Raw genomic sequence first — 6507 nt, forward strand, 5'->3', positions numbered from 1 at the left:
TTAACAACGGGAACGGCTGGGATTTTCGGATCTCGCATCGTCGATGGCGGCGAAAAATCACGATCAACTAACTGAAACCAACAGGTTCTTTTCATGCCGACGTCCGTTCGCGTCGCAGTTGGATGGAATTTGCACGTGAAAACCGTTTGTGTGAATCACCTCGTGGCGCTTTGACACAAATGAATCGCCGGATGGCGAATCTGAACAATCGCTGTAAAAGCCGTCAGCGACTGAACGGACGATTACTTGTTGGTTGTTCGGATTGCGCAGGCATGCAAACCGCAGGACGCTAGGCCCGTGTAAACGGTCATTATGTAAGGAAGCGCCTTCATGGCGGGGCGGTCCCACTGCGAGAGGACGTGCGTCTTACACCAGTGAGGTCCGGCGCACGCGGCCGTCTGGCAGTCTGCTGCGGGGTTCCGTCTGTGTTTGTTAATACTTCCCACACGGCCGCTTAGCGATTCCGCAGCTGCTCAGCGTATGGACTGCGGTATATCCGCGACCGTGGAGCACAACGGGCCGCAGATTACGGATATCCGTGGTAAAATACAACATGCTGCGTTCTATTTCCCGTGAGCGGATTACGCAATTCCAACCCGCTAATGTGAGCAGAATTGTGTAACTCAATGCCTTTGATTGAATGGCGCACAACCAGGGATTACGCAATTCCTACCCAGTCGTACGAGACCGCCTTATTAACGTTCATCATTTTCATGCTTGTCAAAGAAATTGGAAGGCGGTCTGATTGGTGTCATTTAAAACTCCCATCAAAGCCCCTGCAGACCTGCAGGCCGTCATCAAGCCTCCGGGTGCCATAGCAACCCATCGGTTGTGGGGGTCCAATGGGTGACAGAGGGAGCTCCCCCCTCTGTCAGTCTATTATATGCTGTGGCCACGGCATGCAAAGTGTTAGCATCGGAGGCCCACTGCTTGATCAAGTGCCAGGCTGTTTTCCAAGAGCCCAGCACCCGCTCCCCCTGGCACAGGTGACTTGTGCCAGGCTTCTGATGCAGCGCCGTAAAAGAGATTATTGCATCATACTAAAGCCCCTTAACGGACGCCGTCAGAAGGTGTATGGGTGGTCCTTAAGGGGTTAAAGGGACTGTAGGCACCATAGGTGAAGTTATGGAGCTTATAGGGCAGATCCCATGGAGTCGGGGGTGCAGCGTTTATACCTACTGGCTCCCCGTTCCGGCTCTGTGGCCCCGGGAATCAGTGGTCTGTCAGCGGGTCTCTTCTTCAGTCAGCCCCTCCCCCTGCTGGTGGAAGGTGGTCCTAGACCCCAAACATACATTCGAGGAATGCAAAATGTACCACACTCGCCAATACAGGTCGTCTGAAGAAAGGCGTGATCCTGTGGGTGCAGATGGTGACCAGCGGCCGGCGCTCCTCTCTGCCGGATGAAGGTTTAATGATGTGGAAACGTAGTTTATAAATAAGTAAATCTGTCATTTTCTACGACATAAAAGAAGGTCCGGAAGTTTTTGGGTTTTTTCCAAGTAAGGTGAAAAATAACCCAAGGTGAGTATTATATTCCAGTGTTCCTCAGAGGGTGCGATGTACAACCTCCTGGACGGGGGATGCCCTTTGTAAAGGCACACTATCCTCTGAATAGTTGCTGGAGCACCCCAACGGCTGCGTTTAGGCAGAGCCATCCTCCACTTGGGGATCAGTTTGGCGATCACTGAACTCCTTGGAGCGGATACTCGGCTACAATATCACTCGTCGACTGGTAGGGGGCCTGAAGTTCTCTGGCAGGCGTGGTTTTTAAATTTCATCCCCCTCCCTCTCCTCGCAGGCGCCTTGGTTGCTGAGTCCACTGAAAGCACATAAATAGGTATCAATGGTCTGTGAGTGAACAGTCGCTGCTGCAGCAGCAGGCGTTTCCTGGATCACCTGAACAGTCGCTGCTGCAGCCAGTGTATCAGTGAGACCAAAACCAGCCGGAGGCGGCAGCAGTGAGCGTTCTTTCGAAGACCAGCAGGGACTGCTCAGTCAAGGATTACTCACCTGGATTTGTTTTTGGGATCCAGTGAATGTTAAGTGGGAGGACAAAGTGTTAAATAATTAACACAGCAGCCAATCAGCATTCAGTGGGGGGTGCATGCCGAACAATCGCACACCTTCTGCAAAGTTGTTGGTAAGTTCTTGAAAGACAGCGATTACCTGTTTACACCAGACAATCATTAACCCCTTCCGTCCCAAAATGTAAATGTTCATCCTGGCTGGAAATCTGTTACTGCGAATGGATATATATCCGACGGATTGCACGGGCTCAGAAGCTACAGCGGGGGCCAACTGTGACTGACCGATCCCCGCTGTTAAGCCCTTACATGCTGTGATTAGTGTTGTTTGCGGCAAGTAAGGGTTCACAGAAGGAGGGCACTTCCTCTGTAATGTAATCGACTCTACGCTATTTAATTGCAGAGGGCCAATGGGTTGCCATGGCAACTGGAAGCTAGACAATGTCGGCCAAGTCCGCCATGGCCTGTGATCGCTATTATTAACAATAATGCTTTTCAGTACAGAAGTACTGCAATCTATTATCAGTGCAATCATACCATCACAGGTTCAAGTCCCTGCAGGGACATTAAGAAGAAGTGTAAAAAAAAATGCGTATTTTTCCTCTTTGTTTAAAAAAACAAACTGAAAACCCACAAATATGACATTGTCGCATCCATAACACCCGCACAATAAACAGAACACTTTGTATCCTGTATGAAAAACTAGATTTAAAAAAAAGCTAAACATTGAGTCACAATTAGAGATGAGCGAGCACCAAAATGCTCGGGTGCTCGTTACTCGGCACAAAATTATCGCGATGCTCGAGGGTTCGTTTCGAGTAACGAACCCCATTGAAGTCAATGGGCGACCCGAGCATTTTTGTATGTCGCCGATACTCGCTAAGGTTTCCATTTGTGAAAATCTGGGCAATTCAAGAAAGTGATGGGAACGACACAGCAACGGATAGGGCAGGCGAGGGGCTACATGTTGGGCTGCATCTCAAGTTCACAGGTCCCACTATTAAGCCACAATAGCGGCAAGAGTGGCCCCCCCCCTCCCAACAACTTTTACTTCTGAAAACCCCTTATTAGCAAGGCATACCTTAGCTAAGCACCACACTACCTCCAACAAAGCACAATCACTGCCTGCATGACACTCCGCTGCCACTTCTCCTGGGTTACATGCTGCCCAACTCCCCCCCCCCCCCCTGCATGACCCAGTGTCCACAGCGCACACCAAAGTGTCCCTGCGCAGCCTTCAGCTGCCCTCATGCCACACGCTGGCCTCATAGCCACACCACCCTCATGTCTATTTATAAGTGCGTCTGCCATGAGGAGGAACCGCAGGCACACACTGCAGAGGGTTGGCACGGCTAGGCAGCGACCCTCTTTAAAAGGGGCGGGGCGATAGCCCACAATGCTGTACAGAAGCAATGAGAAATAGAATCCTGTGCCACCGCCATCAGGAGCTGCACACGTGGGCATAGCAATGGGGAACCTATGTGCCACACACTATTCATTCTGTCAAGGTGTCTGCATGCCCCAGTCAGACCGTGGTTTTTATAAATAGTCACAGGCAGGTACAACTCCGCAATGGGAATTCCATGTGCACCCACAGCATGGGTGGCTCCCTGGAACCCACCGGCTGTACATAAATGTATCCCATTGCAGTGCCCTGGACAGCAGAGCTAACGTCAGATTAAATGCAGGTGGGCTTCGGCCCACACTGCATGCCCCAACCTGACCGGGCTTTTTAATTCATAGACACAGGCAGGTACAACTCCCTATTGTGAAGTCCCTGTGGACCTACAGCATGGGTGGGTGCCAGGAAGCCACCGGCGGTACATAAATATATCCCATTGCAGTGCCCATCACAGCTGAGGTAATGTCAGCTTTAATGCAGGTGGGCAAAAAATTTATTGGATTACACTGTAGGCGAGGGCCCCAAAAAATTGGTGTACCAACAGTACTAATGTACGTCAGAAAAATTGCCCATGCCCAACCAAGAGGGCAGGTGAAACCCATTAATCGCTTTGGTTAATGTGGCTTAATTGGTAACTAGGCCTGGAGACATCCCAGTAAAAATAAAAATTGGTTCAGGTGAAAGTTTCAACGCTTTAATGAGCATTGAAACGTATAAAAATTGTTTACAAAAATTATATGAGTGAGCCTTGTGGGCCTAAGAAAAATTGCCCGTTCGGCGTGATTACGTGAGGTTTCAGGAGGAGGAGCAGGAGGAGGAGGAGGAGGAATATTAGACACAGATTGATGAAGCTAAAAGGTCCCCGTTTTTGATGGTGATAGAGAACAATGCTTCCATCCGCGGGTGCAGCCTACGTATTGTTTAGGTATCGCTGCTGTCCGCTGGTGGAGAAGAGAAGTCTGCAGAAATCCAGACTTTGTTCATCTTGATGAGTGTAAGCCTGTCGGCACTGTCGGTTGACAGGTGGGTACACTTATCTGTGATTCTTCCCCCAGCCGCACTAAACACCCTCTCTGACAAGACGCTAGCCGCAGGACAAGCAAGCACCTCCAGGGCATACAGCGCGAGTTCAGGCCACGTGTCCAGCTTCAACACCCAGTAGTTGTAGGAGGCAGAGGCGTCACGGAGGACGGTCGTGCGATCGGCTACGTACTCCCTCACCATCCTTTTACAGTGCTCCCGACGACTCAGCCTTGATTGGGGAGCGGTGACACAGTCTTGCTGGCAAAGGCCTTGGAGAATGTTCCCCTGCCTGTGCTGTACATGCTGCCTGATCTCCGCGCCTCCCCTGCTACCTGGCCCTCGGAACTGCGCCTTCTGCCACTAGCGCTCTCGGATGGGAATTTTACCATCAGTTTGTCCGCCAGGGTCCTGTGGTATAGCATCACTCTCGAACCCCTTTCCTCTTCGGGTATGAGAGTGGAAAGGTTCTCCTTATACCGTGGGTCGAGCAGTGTGTACACCCAGTAATCCGTAGTGGCCAGAATGCGTGTAACGCGAGGGTCACGAGAAAGGCATCCTAACATGAAGTCAGCCATGTGTGCCAGGGTACCTGTACGCAACACATGGCTGCCCTCACTAGGAAGATCACTTTCAGGATCCTCCTCCTCCTCAGGCCATATACGCTGAAAGGATGACAGGCAAGCAGCATGGGTACCCTCAGCAGTGGGCCAAGCTGTCTCTTCCCCCTCCTCCTCATCCTCCTCATGCTCCTCCTCCTCCTCTTCAACGCGCTGAGATATAGACAGGAGGGTGCTCTGACTATCCAGCGACATACTGTCTTCCCCCGCCTCTGTTTCCGAGCGCAAAGCGTCTGCCTTTATGCTTTGCAGGGAACTTCTCAAGATGCATAGCAGAGGAATGGTGACGCTAATGATTGCAGCATCGCCGCTCACCATCTGGGTAGACTCCTCAAAGTTTCCAAGGACCTGGCAGATGTCTGCCAACCAGGCCCACTCTTCTGTAAAGAATTGAGAAGGCTGACTCCCACTGCGCCGCCCATGTTGGAGTTGGTATTCCACTATAGCTCTACGCTGCTCATAGAGCCTGGCCAACATGTGGAGCGTAGAGTTCCACCGTGTGGGCACGTCGCACAGCAGTCGGTGCACTGGCAGATGAAACCGATGTTGCAGGGTGGCAGCGTCCGTGTGGGACTTGCGGAAATGTGCGCAGAGCCGGCGCACCTTTCCGAGCAGGTCTGACCAGCGTGGGTAGCTTTTCAGAAAGCGCTGAACCACCAAATTAAAGACGTGGGCCAGGCATGGCACGTGCGTGAGGCTGCCGAGCTGCAGAGCCGCCACCAGGTTACGGCCGTTGTCACACACGACCATGCCCGGTTGGAGGCTCAGCGGCGCAAGCCAGCGGTCGGTCTGCTCTGTCAGACCCTGCAGCAGTTCGTGGGCCGTGTGCCTCTTATCTCCTAAGCTGAGTAGTTTCAGCACGGCCTGCTGACGCTTGCCCACCGCTGTGCTGCCACGCCGCGCGACACCGACTGCTGGCGACGTGCTGCTGCTGACACATCTTGATTGCGAGACAGAGGTTGTGTAGGAGGAGGAGGGTGGTTTAGTGGAGGAAGCATACACCGCCACAGATACCACCACCGAGCCAGGGCCCACAATTCTGGGGGTGGGTAGGACGTGAGCGGTCCCAGGCTCTGACTCTGTCCCAGCCTCCACTAAATTCACCCAATGTGCCGTCAGGGAGATATAGTGGCCCTGCTTGTCCACGTGTCCGTTGTTAAGTGGACCTTGGCAGTAACCGCGTTGGTGAGGGCGCGTACAATGTTGCGGGAGACGTGGTCGTGCAGGGCTGGGACGGCACATCGGGAAAAGTAGTGGCGACTGGGAACTGAGTAGCGCAGGGCCGCCGCCGCCATCATACATTTGAAAGCCTCCGTTTCCACAACCCTATACGGCAGCATCTCCAGGCTGATAAATTTGGCTATGTGCACGTTTAACGCTTGAGCGTGCGGGTGCGTGGCGGCGTACTTGCGCTTGCGCTCCAACACTTGCGCTAGCGACG

The sequence above is a fragment of the Eleutherodactylus coqui genome, chromosome 6, assembly GCF_035609145.1.
Source record: "Eleutherodactylus coqui strain aEleCoq1 chromosome 6, aEleCoq1.hap1, whole genome shotgun sequence".
NCBI classification, from domain to species: domain Eukaryota; kingdom Metazoa; phylum Chordata; class Amphibia; order Anura; family Eleutherodactylidae; genus Eleutherodactylus; species Eleutherodactylus coqui.